The 17,818-nt window shown below is 45.0% G+C and overlaps 1 long non-coding RNA gene across 1 annotated transcript in view; it reads left to right on the top strand.

Annotated features, from left to right (window-relative positions):
- Positions 1–1,212: 1,212 nt before the first annotated feature.
- Positions 1,213–17,818, top strand: part of LOC122429338 — a 42,990-nt gene continuing 26,384 nt past the window's right edge. The window contains exon 1 of the long non-coding RNA XR_006265955.1: positions 1,213–1,266. This is a non-coding gene — a long non-coding RNA (uncharacterized LOC122429338). The remainder of the gene's footprint in view (positions 1,267–17,818) is intronic.

Below are 17,818 nucleotides of genomic sequence, written 5' to 3'. Positions count from 1 at the left end.
TTCCTCCTGCCTTCAATCTTTCCCAGCATCAGGGTCTTTTCCAATGCGTCAGTTCTTTGCATCAGGTGGCTGAAGTATTGGAGTTTCAGCTTCAGCATCAGTCCTTCCAATGAATATTCAAGACTGATTTCCTTCAGGATGGACTGGATGGATCTCCTTGCAGTCCAAGGGACTCTCAAGAGTCTTCTCCAACACCACAGTTGAAAACCATCAATTCTTCAGTGCTCAGCTTTCTTTATGGTCCAACTCTTACATCCTTACATGACCACTGGAAAAACCATAGAGGAGAGGAGAGGGGGGTAAACTTCTGCGAGAAGAGACAAGGTTGCTCTGCAGGGTCCGAGTAGGCAGGAGGGTGGCGTGCTGTGAACAGAGTTGAGGAGGTGAGAGCTGGGGGCCCTGGGAGCCAGTGACTCCAGGACAGGGACATAGAGCCTTTCTCTAGGGACCTCTGAGGGCTCCTCGTTGAGAGGGCTCTTAACAGTCAGGGTAAAGAGCAGCTGAGGCCACGCTCCTCCACCCCTGGGAGCAGCCTCACCCACTGGGTGAAAGACCAGGGGAGCCGGGCAGGAGAGATGCCCCATGAGCAGCCCCAAGAGGGAGGCCAGCTCATCTGAGGACTGGGCTGCAGACTTGAGTAAGTCAAAGGACCTTGCCATGAAAAGAGTCATCATTCAGAGGCTGTTTTGGCATCTAGGGGCTTTCCAGGTGGCGCAGTGGTAGAGAATCGGCCTGCCAACGCGGGAAACGCAGGTTCAGTCCCTGGGTTGAGAAGATCCTCTGGAGAAGGAAATGGCAACCCACTCCAGTTGGTGATGCCATTCAAGCATCTCATCCTCTGTCCTTACGTGTATGTAACTATGTTACATGTATGTATTGTTATGTGCATGTAAATAGTTACCTGCATGTAAATAGTATGTGCATGTAAATAGTGACCGACTATACCACCAAGCCTTGGGGTTGACTTCCAGGCCCTGGACCACGCCCTGCTGAAGACCCCGCACTGTTCTGTCTAGTTCAGATTTCCCTTCTACTCTTTTAAATAACCCTCTTCCTCCCTGTCGCCCGCTGCTTTCTTTCCACAGAGGTTCACTTGGCGATGGTGGGGTTCTTTTCTTGCCAGGGAAGAGTGTTCTCATCAGGGTGGCTGTCAGTGTCCGCGCTCTTAAGAAAACTGATGTTTCAGGAGAGACTTTAAGGATGAGAGGGAGACGGAGGGCAGGAGTGCAACGACGGAAGTGGAGTGAGGGCGACGCCCCACAGAAGGTAAGGTGACTGCAGGTGAGCGGGTTCTGCTGCAGAGCGTGAGGGAAAGGAGAGAGAAGGGGTGGGGGGAAGAGAGCGAGGTGCGAGCTGCCGACAGGCCGCCGCTTCTGGGGAGCGAGCCCCGGGCGGCCGGCGGGGCGAGCCCAGGGCCGTCTCAGGACGGACTGGATGCTGGAGTTCTTGCTGCGGGGACTGGATTCTAAGGTGCTTCCTCACCACCCCGTGACCCTCACGGGTTCCCTAGAGACTTAAAACACTCCAGGAAGGCGTGTGTGCGCAGTGAGAACAGGACAGGGTTTCACGCTGGCCTCAGCTTATGTTCCCCAAAGCAGTACAGCGCCCTCGGGAAAGCGGATCAGCCTCGGGGCGCACACTGCCCTTCTGCGGTGCACGGATGGGGCTTCCGGCCGACTTAAGCCGTTAATATATTTCACGTGCCGACAGCGGGCCAGCAGCTCTGACGACACAGGACTCTGTCTCCCACGCCAGTGTGTCTCCACGGGCCACTGCATTCGACGGAGGCTGCTCTCCGGTATTCGTGATACTGGGCGATACTTCCCCCTCCTGGAGTGCTGCCGCTTCGCTCCCTCCTGCTGTGGGCTGACCCTCGTCTCTACCACCCTGCGGAGGGAGGGGACAGGCGTGATCTCTTCTCACTCTGACTTCCAGATTGAGCGCAACCGAAATAGCAGCCCCTCTCCTGTGCAGACGGCAGGAAGCCCTGCTACTTCCGGTGTAACACCGTTTAGTGCCCCCACCCCCCAACCCCCGCCACTCCAGGGCCGAGCCGTGAGGTTTTGCTCGTCAACTCTTTTCACATCTACTGTTTGTCGTGTGGGCAACATGTGCATCTCATAGGGTTGGTGCCAGCCAGCGAGGGTCTTCAGTAGCGTCTTCCCACAGTCTCTCAGGCCTCTGGGAGGGTCACCCCTAGGGAAGTGTGAGACCTCACCTTTTTAAAAAAATTAATACTTACATTTTTAGAGGAAAGCAGACACGGGGAGAAATGCTATGTGCTAGGCTCAAAAGTTTCTCAGTAATCTAGTTTGCAGACACTTCTGTTCAGCCAAAGCCAGGCCCTGCATCCCATGGCAGGTGACTAAACGGATGGACATAAATGCCTTCTCATTAGAAGAAGTCTCTTCCCCACTAGAAATGTGAAGTCTGCATGGAAAACAGGCCCTTGAAAGTTCAGAAGAGAGAGCCCGCAGAAGGTGGCCAGTGAGCCGCCCAGCCCTGAAGGGGTCTAATGAACGTTAGGCCCCTTTTCTGTCACCACTGGACGCCGCTGAAACGTTAAGGGTCAGACCATCTCTCGGCAAGCCGCTTAATACTCACAAACTGAGCTCTTTGCTTTCGCTTTGAAGCCTGGATGTGTCAGCTCCGATTGTAGGATTATTGATGAATAAAGCGGGGAAAAGGCACTTTGTACTTTCCAGGCAAAACCATGCTTTCCACGGTTGTGGCCTCTGCTCACCTAGAATTTAATTGTGTTAGGAAGCCACAGCCCTGCGTTGTCACTTCACGCTCAAAAAGCTGGTCTTTCCTTTGTTCGAGCTTTTGAACCTTAAGATCGGAGACTTCCCGGCAGGGAGTCAAAGATGAAGTCACTTAAAAATAGTCTGTGCATCACCGGCTGATTTCCTTGTGACTGCATGAGGATCTCTCTTCCCGCTCCTGTCTGCCCGCCGCCGCCCGGGATGGGGCTCCTCGGGGTCTCCTAGGATCCCCCGGCCGCTCTCAGATCCAGAGCCCTTCAGTGGGCCCCAGAACGTGGCCACAAGGCTCGCCGGTGGTCTGGTCCCTTCTGCTCCAGCCCCTGCTGGCCCCGCCCTCTCTGTCTCTATAGCAACCCTGCTCCCTCTTGAGCCCGCTATCCAGGCCGTCCTGTTACCTTGCGAGGGCTGCTCATCCCTCTGTCTCACCTTAATGCCTGAGCTTCCTTCAGAGCTCAGCTCGGCCACCCCTGGCAGCTCCCTCCAGAACAAGCTTGTGCGCCCGAGGGCTCGTTCACAGCGCTGCTCCTGGCCCCCACGTGGTTAAGGGCAGAATCCCTGACGGTATGTTAGAAGTCTTTCTTCTTCCCTCCCTCCTTCTCATCCCTTCTCCTTTCTCCTTCTCTCTTCTCCTCCTGACTGTTGTACCCCTAGTGCCTAGCACAGAGCAGGTACTCAGTAAAACACTTTAGACTGAATGGATGAAATACAGAGGATGGGTGTGACCCAATAAGCTCCTCTTTTTGGCCTTGGAGACTGGACTTCTGGACTCAGTGAGTCATCTCCCAGGGAGGGCAAAGCAAGAGCTCGCCCTTGCCTGAGAGTCTGGGCTCCCCATGAAGCTAAAGTGTGATGTCATTGTTTCTCGAAAATACATCACAGTTTCTTTTTCTCATTCTTAAAGTAATACATCCTAATTGAAGGACTTTGGAGATAGCCCTCCCCTGCAGGGAGATGGGGCAGGGAAGCTGGACAAAGAAGAAAAATAATCACCCATAATTTCAGCATCCAGAGATAAACACTACTGACATTTTGTGAAATGTTCTTTGGTATTCACACACACAATCACAGTGTACAAACTGCACACACTGTAACACACTACAGTATTTACACTGGTCATCTACAATCCCTTAAATGGCAACCCACTCCAGTACTCTTGCCTGGAAAATCCCATGGACAGAGGAGCCTAATAGGTTACCGTCCATGGGGTCGCAAAGAGTCGGACACAACTGAGTGACTTCACTTCACTTTCCATGACATGACTTTTAGTAACTGTATAGTGTTCTACTGCATGGATTGATCATGATTTACTTAATCAGTTTACCCTTTAGGCATTTAGACCATTGTTAACAGCAACATAATGGGAGATACTGCTGCAGAGAGTGTTCTTCTTTCTATATTTTTGTGCCGCCATGATTATTTCCTCGGGGTAAATGCCTAAAAGTGAAATGCTTTGTGAAAAGAATCACCAGATTTTTTTCTTAATATATATATCTTTTCTATTGGATTATAGTTGACTTATAGTATTTCAGGGGCACAGCAAGGTGAAGAATCACCAGATTTTAAGGCTTTTGATACATCCTATCATACAGTTTTCCAGAAACAATATAATGATCCCCTCAGCAATGAGGTATTATTATTTTTAAATGGTTTTTGTTGATTTAGTAGATAAATATTGGTTCCTCCTTCAATTTATTCATGTTTATTTCAGCACTAGTACAGTTAAACACTTTTGATGTTATTATTATTGGTCATGTGTATTTATTCCTTTGTAAATTCTCATGTATGTCTAGTGCCTATTTTTCTATGATGAATGTCAAATTTACACAAGAGAAACAGAAAGTAAGAGGCTGCTGAATTTGATCTTCATGAAAATCCAATCAACAAACATTTACCGCGACCTCCTTTTTGGCCCAGTGCTCTTTATCTTTGGGGTAAATGGCTATATGAGCTGGTGCAGGTAAGGAAGACCCTGCCATGAGGTTTGTTTGAGACTTAGGGTTGCCCAGAGGACGACGCAGACTGTTAAAGAAAGTATAGAAATATTTAGTGCTTGTAATATGGAAAAATAAGAGTTCTTGATATAAAATATTATATTAACATGAATAATTTCTCTGTAATTGTAGATGATTAAACTAGAAGTCAGGTTTCCCAGGCAGTGCTAGTGGCAAAGAACCCTCATCCCAGTGCAGGAGACATAGGAGATGTGGGTTTGGTCCTTGGGTCAGGAAGAGTTCCCTGGAGGAGGGCATGGCAACCCACACCAATATTCTTGCCTGGGGAATCCCATGGACAGAGCAGCCTGGTGGGCTACAGTCCATAAGGTTGCAAAGAGTCGGACATGACTGAAGCGACTTAGAACCCACGCACGCAACTTAAACGTCATGTAAAGAATTCTTCAGGGGTTTCGCTCTGGCTGCCACTCTTGACGGTGAACTTGTGGCCCCAGACCGTTGCTGCTGCCGTTGCCACTGTAGCTTGGAGCATATGATTTGCTTGTAGAGCCTCCAAATATTTGGTAAGAGCAACTGAAGGTGTGTGACCCATTCCTCATACTCTGAACAAATTGGGAATACTATTGCTCAGCCTCACCTAAGCACCCACCAGGAGAGGAAGCGATACAAGGGGCGGGTGGAATCAGGCTGACCTTCATCCACATCCTGGCCCCACCACAGACCATTGTATGACTTTCGCAAGTCCCAGACTTTCATCTATCGAAGGAAGCTTGCTAAATCCATGTTTCAGGCTTGAAAACAAAACTAGATTGAGTAGGTATGAAAAAGTGCTTGTTACATATTTGGCATAACAAACTTGGTAATCTTTACAGAATAACTCTCACTTTATAAACTAGGGGCTAGGTAAGATACATGAATGACCACAGTACTTTTATAAAAGGATGCTGGTGAGGAAAAATATCAATAAAATACTAGTTCCCAATAGTACGATTCAGAAGATTGGAGCTTCCTAGTGAACAAATAGAAACTGCTCTTTTAAGTTAAGTGAAAGTGTTAGTCACTCATTTGTGTCCGACTCTTTGCAACTCCATGGACTGTAGCCTGCCAGGCTCCTCTGTCCATGGGATTTCCCAGGCAAGAATACTGGAGTGGGTTGCAATTTCCTTCTCCAGGGGATCTTCCCGACCCAGGGATTGAACCCAGGTCTTCTGCTTTGCAGGCAGATTTTTTACCACTGAGTCATCAGGGAAGTCTTAAAGGAGAATAATTTGCTCCTCGTTCACTTGTAGAATAAAGTCTGTTAGTTTTTTGAAATAATGACCAGAACATAACTTTATTCATGATTATTCCAGGCTCCCTGGATACTGTATTTTGTAAAAAAAAAAAAAAAAAAAAGTTTACACATCACAGTATGAACACTGACATAAGGAACACGTGTTTTTACCTTAATGCGTCTCTCTGTGTTCCTACTACAGCCTCATAATAGCCATGTTAGTAGGCAGTCAGGTAGGTGTCTGGCTTCTCTATTGAAGAAAGAGACTTTGCCATTCACCTTGAGTCATCACTGCCTTGAATGGTGTCTAACCCATAGTTCATGGTCCTAGCTGGCTTAATAATAATAATAAAACAACTTAATATTCGCGAAGGCTTCAAAAATGATGGACACTGTGTTTTATGTGGATTTAAGGTAGGCGTTATATAATACCCATTATGGAGAAGAAAGAACTGAACTTTAGGGCAATTAAGCAATTTGCCTAAAGTCACATGAGGGCAGAGTCCAGACTCAAATCTGGGGCTCACATCCAAATCCACTTTCTGAAATGTAACACTTATTACTGCCATAAACAGAAACAACTACATGATAAAGAAATATATGCAAATTGAGAAGGATGAGGTCTCTTGTCTAAATCCCCAGAGATTATCAATGGCATGTTTAGGACTAAAATCCTTTCACAACCTGAGCCTCTGTGCTCACCTTTCCTCCTTCCTGGGGGTGAAGAATTAGTGTGCGATATCCAAATGGGTCATTTGTGCCATCGCTTCTCAGCCTGTTCTTTTCTTTCCTGACTTCTTCTGGGTTAATACAGTATTTCTTTAGTATTCCATTTTATCTCTGTCCACTTTTCAGCCATCTCCTTGTTTTATGTTGTTAGTGCTGGTTTTAGGGCTATGCAGTCCAATAGGTTAGTTTTTAGCTACGTTAGCATTTGAAATGGAGCTAAAACGAACAGATTATGCTGATGGTTTAAGTATACACTCATTTTCAAAGAATTAGTATAAGAAAAGAACGTAAAATACATAACTGAATTTTTTAATGTTGATTGAATGTTGAAATGATAGTATTTTGAAGATGCTGAGTTAAATAAAATACTAACATTAACTTCCTCTTTTTAATGTTTCCAATGTGGCAGCTAGAAAATTTAAGGTTACATATATGACCTGCATTTCTGGTTTACGGTATATATCTGTTAGACAGCATTGCTCTAGGGATTATAACATGCATCCATAAAAACTTGCAATAAATACATTTTCATTTAATCTCTTTCATTGTTTACTCTATCACAATCATTTAACTTCTACATATGTTATAAACTTAATAGTGCATTGATTTTTTTCTTAAACAATTGTTAATAACTGTGACGATTCACAGACTTTACCTTCCTTGCAAGCTAAGGAGCTTAGCTGTTACTGTTTCACGGATGTGGGCACAAGACGTGAAACTCGGGGTCAGAAACAAAGGGCTTGGTTACTCACAGTATAATGAGCAGAATAAGCATCAGTGTACTGGCCTTGATTCCTCTTGCCCCAAAGCCCAAGTGGACAATGTGATAGCCCAGATGGAAGCTACACACAGAGGTTTGTGATGTAGCTAGGGAAACGGTCAAGAAGCTTGTATTGTTTGAGCAAGAAGTGAACACTGTAGCCTTGGAAGATATACTATGAATCTTATGCTGAAAGTCATATATGTAATCATCACAGCAGTCCAATAATCTGTGGTAGGCCGTGAGGGAGGGAGAGTCCAGAAGTGTGTTTCTACAGCATTTGTGTCTTTTACAACGACTACATAGCACTTGATCAATTTAAAAAGAAAATTTAAAGGTAATGTTCAACCAGTTGGTGCAAGTGGAGATCATTACTTTCATTTTTAATATGATTTCCTCAAAACATAAAGAATATCTGCAGGGTCTCCAGTCAGCTTCCTGTTCTGATGCAACTATTTTGTGTTTCTTTAATTTTCGCATTTTCCACGGCAAGAGCAACTTTTACAGTGATCAGCTTTTTTTATTTTTGTGAATGTGTGTGTGTGTGTGTTCCTGCGAGTAAGCAGGGGATGTTTTTCTGCAGCTGTAATGACTTGTCTTTGGCAGATTAATATAACATGTTAAAGCTGCCCTGTCAGGAAATATTTAAATAAATCCACATGTCTTTGTTGCAATGCAAATTGTGGAAATACATAAATAGTTTCTCCTTTACCAAACAGGAGAAATAATCTCTCTTGAGAATACACCAGTGTTGAAAATTTCCCCAAGGATGGAGCTTCAGACAGTTGGAGAAACTGGAAAACACACACGTGCAAAAAGTACTCACATCTTATTAGCTTAACCTCCTTTGTGTCCACGGCCCAGCCACGGGTGGAAAGGCAGAGCAAACCCGTTTCTGGGAGGCAGATACAGGGCCACCCAGCCCTGGATGGCTTTAGATCAGATCCCCCAGACTTTCCTCACGGGGGGCAGGGAAGCCTGCCTGTATCACATATTTTTATTTAGAAGGTCAGTTGCAACAAGGAAGAAAAGCTGAAATAAACTGCTTTCTGCAACCTTATTTATTTTTTTTGCAACAACTTTCACATCCAAGACTGAAGATTCCACTTAATTCAAACTGGAAACAGATTTTAAAATGTCAGGGACAGCTGCAGAGTGATTCTCTCAAAGTCTCAGGGCTCAAAATACTTGTCAGGCTGGGAGAACAAGGACAAAGATGCTGTCCTCCAGCTGTTCAAGTAGAAATATGCCTCCAGAAGATTCTCCCTGGATCTTCCCGCCCCCCACCACCCCGCGCTCTGACAGACGGTCTTCAGCCTCCAAGGGGCGAAGTCAGAAGCTGTTCTTGACTTGCCCTCTGCCTGTGCCCCGGGGCCGTGTGGGGTCTGCAAGGAGCGCGGGCCTGAGGGGGATAGATCCTGAGATGCCCACCCCGAATCCTGGCTGCCTGGCGCGGAGGGTTGTCTCTTCCTGAGCCCTGCTTCCCTAACCTGTGTCTTGAGCATGACGGTCTCCCTTATCTCAGGAGAGTCTGAGGAGTCAATGAAGTGGTCCATGAAAAAGCGTCTGCTATATAGTAGGCGTTCAATCAACGTTAAAAACAGAGAAATCTCCGCCCCCGCCCCCAGCAGCCTCTGTTTTGTGTCTGGTCTCAGTCCCGCACCTCCTCGGCTGTTTTCACCCCGTCCCCCCAGCCCTGGACTGTGCACCCCGCTTCCTGAGCTGGTGGAATCATCTCTGCTCTGGTCTCCTTGCCCAGGGTCTCTCTTTCCAAGACCTCCTCCTGCCGTGGAGACGAGGCATTCTGAACCCCACACACACATGTCTCCCCAAGGACAGACCCATTGTGCGGTCTTTTCTCTCCTCAGGGTAGAACCAAGCTCCTTGGTTGGGTAGCCTTGGCTTTCCTGGCTAATGATCCCAAAGCAGCTCCGAGCTTGCCCTTCAGACTCTCCTGTCCAGCCTTCCTGCTTTCACCAACTGGTTTGCCCCTTTCAAGCAGGTCGCGTGGGTTCCCACCTGCATCCCTGGTCCGACCCACCCTTCCCCAGCCTTCTCTCCAGGGGCAAGCCTCAAAGGGTGTGCTCTGCCTTCCACGGTTCCGTCTCCCCTCCTGATGCTATAGCTCCGGCTGGGGTAATTACTCACCATTTTTGCTCATAGCTTCACTCTTCATTTGTCCTTTAACAAGTTTTTATTAAAGGCCTACGACGTGCTAGGTGGGCTTCCTTCGTGGCTCAGTGGTAAAGAACCCGCCTGCCAATGCAGGAGACACCGGAGACTCGGGTTTGATTTCTGGGTCGGGAAGATCCCCTGGAGAAGGAGATGGCACCCCACTCCAGTATTCTTGCCTGGAGAATCCCATGGACAGAGGAGCCTGGTGGCCTACAGTCCATGGGGTCACAAAGAGTCTGACACAACCGAGGGACCAAACATGTGCTGGGCGCTGGGCATGGAAGAGTAAAGAAACCATTTCCTAGGCCCATTTGCTTAGAGAGTTTTTTCCCAACTCACTTCATAAATACCTGGAGAAGGACAGGAGTAAATCCAGGCTTGTGTGGAGCCTAAAACTCACAAGTTACAGGTCTTCTTTAAGAAAAAATTAGCAAAATTGTAAATAAAAATGAATATTTACATTGACTATTTCAAGTGACAGAAGAAATGATATATCATTAAATTTAAAATCATTAAATTAAAAATAATAAAATCATTAAATTTTAAATGTCAACAAATAGCAAGATATTGCAAAATTTGTAAAAGTAATGTTTTAGTTGACTCTTGATATCTGCTTTTCCTCTACAAGTGCTTGGTCCTGTATTTTTGTGAGTTTCACTCTCTTCAGATGGCAACTTTGTCATATTTTTCTATGAAGAGACTAGAAAGATAATTTAGACTTTCCTCCAGCATTGTTGATTGATGTTGGTCAGGTTTTTTTGAACTATTGCTAGTTTGCAAAAAATGATTATGTGGTTTCTCAGTTTGTTACTGGTTAAGTCTTAGGGCTATTGTCAAATTTGGGAAAACATCTGTTGAGTTTCATTCATGCAATAAAGGGTTTTCTGTTTTATTTATTTGTTTTTTTTTTTTTTTTTGAGAAATAGCTTCAGAGGTGAGACTTTTTTTTTAAATTATTGAAGTATTTGTTAAGTCACTTCAGTCGTGTCCAACTCTTTGCGACCCCCCCAGACTGCAGCCCACCAGGTTCCTCTGTCCATGGGATTCTCCAGGCAAGAATACTGGAGTGGGGTGCCATTTCCTTCTCCATACTGAAGTATAGTTACTTACAATGTTTCAGGTGTGCATCAAGTGATTCAGTTATACTTGTATATATATTCTTTTTTCCAATTATTTTGCATGTTATCAAAAGACATTGAATATAGTTCCCTGAGCTATACAGTAGATTTTCAAGGACTCTTTAAAGGACTTTTCTGGTTTTTTACACACTGATTAATCTCTAAAAAAAAAAAAAATCTTTGCATTGGAAACACTCATAAATCATTTTGTCACCAAGGCCTTGGTTTAGTGGCTTCTTATGAGTTTTAGGTTATTGTTGTCAATTCCACTATCTGTGGTTTGTGCCAAACCCGTAGGAGTTAAATATTTTCCCATTTTCCTTGTAGAATGGACTCCTTTTCATTAATCAGATTATCAAACAACCCAAAGAGTCTATTCTTTATTTCCACTCAAAATGCATTACTTCCTCTTAATGAATTACTACTTTTGGTTTAATATAAAGAACAAAATTGCTAGAATTTACTTCTCAATATCAGAATAATTCATACTGATTACTACATTGTTCAACTTATGGCTTTTGTTTTATATTCAATTAATTTTTTGCTGGATTTTTCTCTTGGTTTTTTAATAAATAAATTGAGTGATGAGAAAAATAAATGCCTTTTTTCTATATCCAAATTAGGTCTCTGAAATTTTTCACTTGTTTGATTGATATATTTCAAAACCTCTTGCAAATTCAGTGGTAAAACAGTCTTTTCAAGCTTTATTGAAAACATCTTTCTCTTTATAAAAAAAAATTTAATAAACAAAAAGGGGATGTCTTGTGAATAAGTGTATTAGCTGAATCACCAAATAGATTTCTATAGGCAAGTGTTTCCATTTTGACTACTGAACCTCCCACTTATAATTTTAAATGTCTGATGATAAGAAACAATTCCCACAGGTTCCATTTCAAACCTTGTTTCTCCCCCATGACCTACATACTTCTGTCTGATGCTATGGAGAACCTATAAGGCAATGACCTCCAGGCTCTAATCTACTCAGCGCTGACAGGCTAGCAGAGGGCTGGAGAATTCCTGGATGCAATTCCTGCATGAGAACCACCTGCAGGAACTCCACATATGCCAGTGGCTGGAAACCACAAAAATACATCCCAGTTAGTCAACCAAATGGATGTCCAGTTCAATCTGCCCTTAACACCACCTCCCAAGTGCAACTGGTCCCTCCACACACTGGACAGAATGGGGAAACGTGATGGAGAGTTTGCCAAAGTAGAAGATGGAGGTCTTAACCAACCTGGGTTTTACAAGTTTTATAAATTATGACAAGTTGAAGACGCTGCTGAAGCCCTTCCAGTGAAGGTCACAGAGCTGACTTCATTTGCTCACAGCAAGACTACAGGCAAAGGGCAGACAGTCTTCTGACCTCCAAGGACTCGACATTTAGAATAGTGTTTCTTGGGGTGAGAACCCCTGGACCAGAAGCATCAGAGTCACTGGGCTTGTAGTAGTGCAAATTCTTAGGCCCCATCCCTGCTAAACCAGATCTAAGAAGGTCTTTAGATGGCTCTGATACAGACTGAAGGTTTGAGAATTACTGCTTCAGAACTGTGCTATCCAACATGGGAGCCACTATTAAAACTGATGAAAATTAAATAAAACTAAAAATTTCTAGTGCTCAAGAGCCACATGTGTCTGGTGGCTGTCATCTTAGACAGTGAAGAAACTGGACATTTTCATCATCACAGAAACTTATGTTGAGCAACGCTGCTTTAGAAAACATATCCTTCAGGCTTTTCCCCATCCCAAACTCTCCCATTCAGGGCCAGTTATATAGCTCCGCTATAGTATTTACACTCTATTAACAGTATTTATTTCTATGTGTACTTGTGGGATATCAGGTCTCTGTGCTATCCATCTTTCTATTCATAAAAACTGGCCTTCAGTGTAGCATGTAGTGATTACCAAATAAACGTTTGTATAACACACAAAGCATTAAAACATTCCAAGACAAGCTATTCTTATCAAAGGATGGAGGTGTTTTTCCTGTATTTCTTCTGTAGTTCTGATTTGGGTGTTTATATGCCTTATGTAAGAATGCTCTATATTTAGTATGAACTGTCTGAATTGGAGGGGATTAAATCCACTTTCACTTAAGGAAGACTAGTGGCCTCAAGTTTCCACTTCTACTCCAAGAGATAAATGACAGCACCTTCTATTTAATGAGTGTGGCTGGTTTGCAAGCATACTCCTTAGTGACGTAATACATATGTCAGGCGTGCTAAGCCGCTTCAGTAGTGTCCAGCTGTTTTCCACTCTATGGGCCGTATCCCGCTAAGCTCCTCTGTCCATGGGATTCTCCAGGCAAGAATACTGGAGTGAGTGGCCATGCCCTCCTCCAGGAGATTTTCCTGACCCAGGGATTAAACCTGCATCTCTTACATCTCCTGCATTGGCAGGAGGGTTCCTCACCACTAGGGTCACCTGGGAAGCCCAATACATATATATGTATGTATGTGTGTGTGTGTATGTGTATATATATATATTCAGCAATCTCAGGTAATTCTTGAAATAAATAACACAGGAGGGGAAAAAAATCTCTGATGGTAATGCCATTCAGTCAATAATGCTAAGATAAGACCCAAATTATTCCACCTACTTCAATCATTTTTATCTCGCTCACGAAAAGAAGATAATTTAATTTCAGGAGATTGGAAGCATTGATTGAGCTGTGAGTCCCTGAGGCATTTATTACACAAATGAGACCGATGAAAAAGAAATGTGTTTTTTGTCTTCAATTTCCATACGAGATTTATAGCCAAGCTTGGGAGAGTTGATGTCCCCCCATAAGCTGACACCCATGGGAGACAGCAGATGAGGGTGTCGCAGAGGAGCTGACGGAAGGTGGCCCTTGGGTTTCCTGCTGTCCTGTGAGCACTCCATCCTGCCATCTTTGTCCTGAAGCCGCAGGCTGCGAAGCCAAGGAGCAGCCGTCGCCCTGTCTACTGCATTGCACAGACCTCAACAGATTAATTACAGCCATTATTACAGGGCACACCAGCTACCCAGGAGTTTTCCCTTTAGGATGAAAGAGATTTTAAAAAACTTTAAATTCAGCTCTAATAAATGTCTCAATTTGGGCTTAGTGGAGATGAGAATGGAGGAGAATTTGTCTCTGTGCATTTCAGCCTTTTTCAGGGCTGAACTACAGGGAACAAAACAAAGGCGCTTTCAGGGCCAGCCTCTTCTTTCTTCCCAACCCTGTAGCATACCTGTCTAGTGCGTTCTTCACCCTGAGCCATCCAGGTGCCTCCCAACTCCGACCACATTTATGTACCTGCATCTACCAAGGTGAGGACCCTCCCTGAGGGAGGGGGAGGCTGGCAGGTGGGCAGTGGGGAGGAGCCCATGCTCCGCCCAGGCTGGGCCCCATACAGGACTAGAGAGATGAGTCCATATGGGCAGGGTGAGAGGAGGGGCCTGGCCAATTCTGCTCACGTAGGATGCTTCATCCCTGCTCTTTTCAGAGAATGTTTAGAGTTTTCTCATACTTGGAGTTTTGGCTTTCCATGTGGCGCTGGAGGTAAAGACTCTGCCTGCCAAGGCAGGGACGCAAGAGATGCAGGTTTGACCCCTGGGTTGGGAAGACCTCCTGGAGGAGGAGGAAAATGACAACCCACTCCAGTATTCGTGTCCTTCCTTGGACAAGAGGAGCCCAGCGGGCTATAGGACATGGGCTTGCAAAGAGTCAGACACGACTGAGCGACTGAGCACACACATTGGATGCTGCCAAGTCTGAACAAGGGAGAGAACTCTGAAAGTGAGAAGCAAGGCCAATTTAGCTCCACTGATAAGAGATGTGTGTAAAAAAAAAAAAAATCAGAGGTCTGGACCCATGGGGACGTGAGTTCTAGGGACAGGCAGACCCATTTCCAAGGCCCAGCTCTGACCTCCATGAGCCTCAGTTTCCGTGTCTATAAACAGTGAAGCCCGATAATGGTAGTCCCTTCTCCCCTGCTTGACTGAAGTTTCCCTGATGCGCTCGTGGTCCACGCGTTTATCACAATAGCCCATAGGTCACACTGTGCTATTTGGCCATTGAAAGTGAAGGTGAAGTTGCTCAGTCATGTCCGACTCTTCACAACCCCGTGGACTGTAGCCTACCAGCCTCCTCTGTCCATGGGATTTTCCCCTGGCAAGAGTACTGGAGTGTCTGTCCAGTACTGGACAGTACTGGAGTGGGTTGCCATTTCCTCCTCCAGGGGATCTTGCCGACCCAGGGATCGAACCCAGGTCTCCTGCATTGCAGTCAGACGCTTTACCGTCTGAGCCACCAGGGAAGCCTTTTGGCCATTGGACCACGTCTAATTCCTCTCTTTTCCCAAGCTCGTCTCTTCCAAGCGTGGCCACAGGCCCCTGCATCTGCACAGGTACAGCGGCTCCTCAAACCTGTAGACCCTCGAGCTGACTTTGGGGCATCCCTGCTCAGTCCTCTGTAGGCTTCCCAGACTGGGGAGGGGGCACTTCAAGGACTAGCTGGATCCTCTTTTCTCTGTGCTCTTCCACATGGAAGCACAACTAGGAACCCTGGAAATAATGCAAGAGAAAACTAAAGGAAAACTCTGAAAGGAAGAAGAAGAGAAATTTGTTCGGGGTCCTGGGACTGGAGGAGTAACAGAGGTAGACATCTTATGTCCCCTCCACCAAGAGAAGACCACCCAGGCCTGGCATTTCTGGCATTTCCCAGCCCAGCCCAGCAGTGAAGGCAGCCCTGGGAGGGTTGACCCCTCCCCTACACCCAACAGGGGTCCCAGTGACGACACCCACCATCCTCAGCGGACCCCTGGGAGTCCTTCCCACAAGCAGTAGGGGAACACGCTTCCCTGACAGAGGAACCAGTGAACTTGAACACAGAACAATAAAACTCATCCGTATACATGACAGAAAGAAAAACGGGCAGAAAATAAATGAACAGAGCTTCAGGGATGATGGGGTAGTAAAAAGGATTCAACATCTGTATCATCAGAGTCTGAGAAGAGCAAGAGTGTGGGCTGAAAGAGGGTTTGAAGAATAATGCCTGAAAACTCCCTTCATTTGGCATAAGACACAAAATTCGCAGACCCATGAAGATAAGAGAACCCCCAAACAAGATAAGCCCAAAGAAATCCACACGGAGATCTGTCACAATTAAACTCAAAATGAAAGACAAAGGCTTGGAAGCAGTCAGAGATGAACAACATGTTATCTGTGGGGGAAATTGATTCAGATAAGAGTGGATTTCTCCTCGGAAACCTCAGAGGCCAGAAGGAAGTGGCATCATATTTTTCAAGTGCTGAGTGAAAAGGACTGTCAATCAAATTCTTTATCGGGTGATACTATCCTTCAGGATGAAGAGGAAATAAAGACATTCTGAGACAAAGGAGCATGCTGCAACTGACCCACCCTTAAAGGCTGACTAATGGAAATGCTTTCAACAAAAGGATACAAAGGAGGATCAAAGACCAACAGGAAGGAAGAGGGACTAATGGAAAGAGTAGAAATACAGGTACATTCATGGACTATCCTTTGCGATTTGCAAACTGTGTAGTAAAGAATGACACTTCCCAAAAGAAAGGTCTGGCCTTTGCCCTTGGCACTGGGAGGTAAACTCTATGCCTTTGGAATAGCTTCTCTGATAGAAGTGGCTTTGTTTACTGGGGACCTTGGGTCACACCAGAGAGTCTTTGCTAACAGTGGTTTATGGTGGGGGCTCTGGGTCACCTGGGCTTCCCAGGGCGCTAGTGGTAAAGAACCCGCCTGCCAATGCAGGTTAGACATAAGAGATGTGGTTCGATCCCTGGGTGAGGAAGATACCCTGGAGGAGGGCATGGCAACCCACTCCAGTACGCTTGCCTGGAGAATTCCACAGACACAGGAGCCTAGCAGGCTACAGTCCATAGCGTCGCACAGAGTCAGACACGACTGAAGTGACTTAGCACACACACATGCACTGGGTCACCTGCTATCACAAAAGCGGCAAATTTAAACACTAACATACCAGTAATTACCTTAACTGTAAATGATCTAACTATACCAATCCCTAAGGGCAGAGGCTGGTAGAGGATCTATATGCTACTTCCAAAAATATCACTTCAAACTTGATGATGTGGGGTGAAATTAAACTGATAGGAAAAAATATGTCATAAAAATATTAGTAAAGATATCACAAGTAGTTACATTACCTTCTGATAAAGTGGACTTCAGAGCAAGAAGAAATTACTAGAGAAAAAGAATACATTGCATAATGATAACACGATCAATCCACCAGGGAGACATTATGATCTCAAAGGGGTCTGCACCAAGAATAGCACTTCAAAATACATGAGTCAAAACTGAAAGAGCTGAATGGAGAAACAGACAAATCTGCAACTACAGTTGAAGACTTCACCTTCTCAGCAACAGATAGAATGAGTGGACAGAAAATCATCAAGGAAATAGAACATCTGGTCAATGCCATCAATCAACAGACCCTAAATGACATACATGGAACACTCTATCCACAGATTAGAGATTACATATAGATTTTTAACACCCCCCCCCCGCCCAGAATATTCACCAAGATATATCATACTCTGGGCCATGAAACAGACCTCAGAAATTTTATTTCTATTTTTGGCTGAGCCACACTGCTTGTGGGATATTAGTTTCCTGACCAGGGATTGAGCCTGGGCCCTTGGCAGTCTTAACCTAACAGAGTACTAACCACTGGACTGCGAATTTAAAAGAATTGAAATTATGCAGAGTGTGTTTTCTGACCCTAACAGAATCAAACTAGAAATAGATAACTGAATGACAACAGGAAAATCTCTAGACATGTGGAGATGAAACAACACACTTCTAAATAATCCATCATCAAAGAAGATGCCTCAAAGGAAATTTAAGAAACAATACAGGACTGAATAAAAATGAAATGCCAGGAACCAAAAAATGTGAGGTGCAGCTAAAGCAGTGCTGAGAGGGAAATTATAGCATGAAGTGTTCACAAGAGAAATGAGGAAACGTCTCAAAGCAATAATCTACATACATAGTTCAAGAAACCAGAAAAAGAGTAGAAAAATAAACCCAAG

Source organism: Cervus canadensis, chromosome 28, assembly GCF_019320065.1.
Source record: "Cervus canadensis isolate Bull #8, Minnesota chromosome 28, ASM1932006v1, whole genome shotgun sequence".
In the NCBI taxonomy this organism is placed as follows: Eukaryota; Metazoa; Chordata; class Mammalia; order Artiodactyla; family Cervidae; genus Cervus; species Cervus canadensis.
The sequence above is the reverse complement of the archived record's forward strand: the minus strand, read 5'-3'. Positions and strand labels throughout refer to the sequence as shown.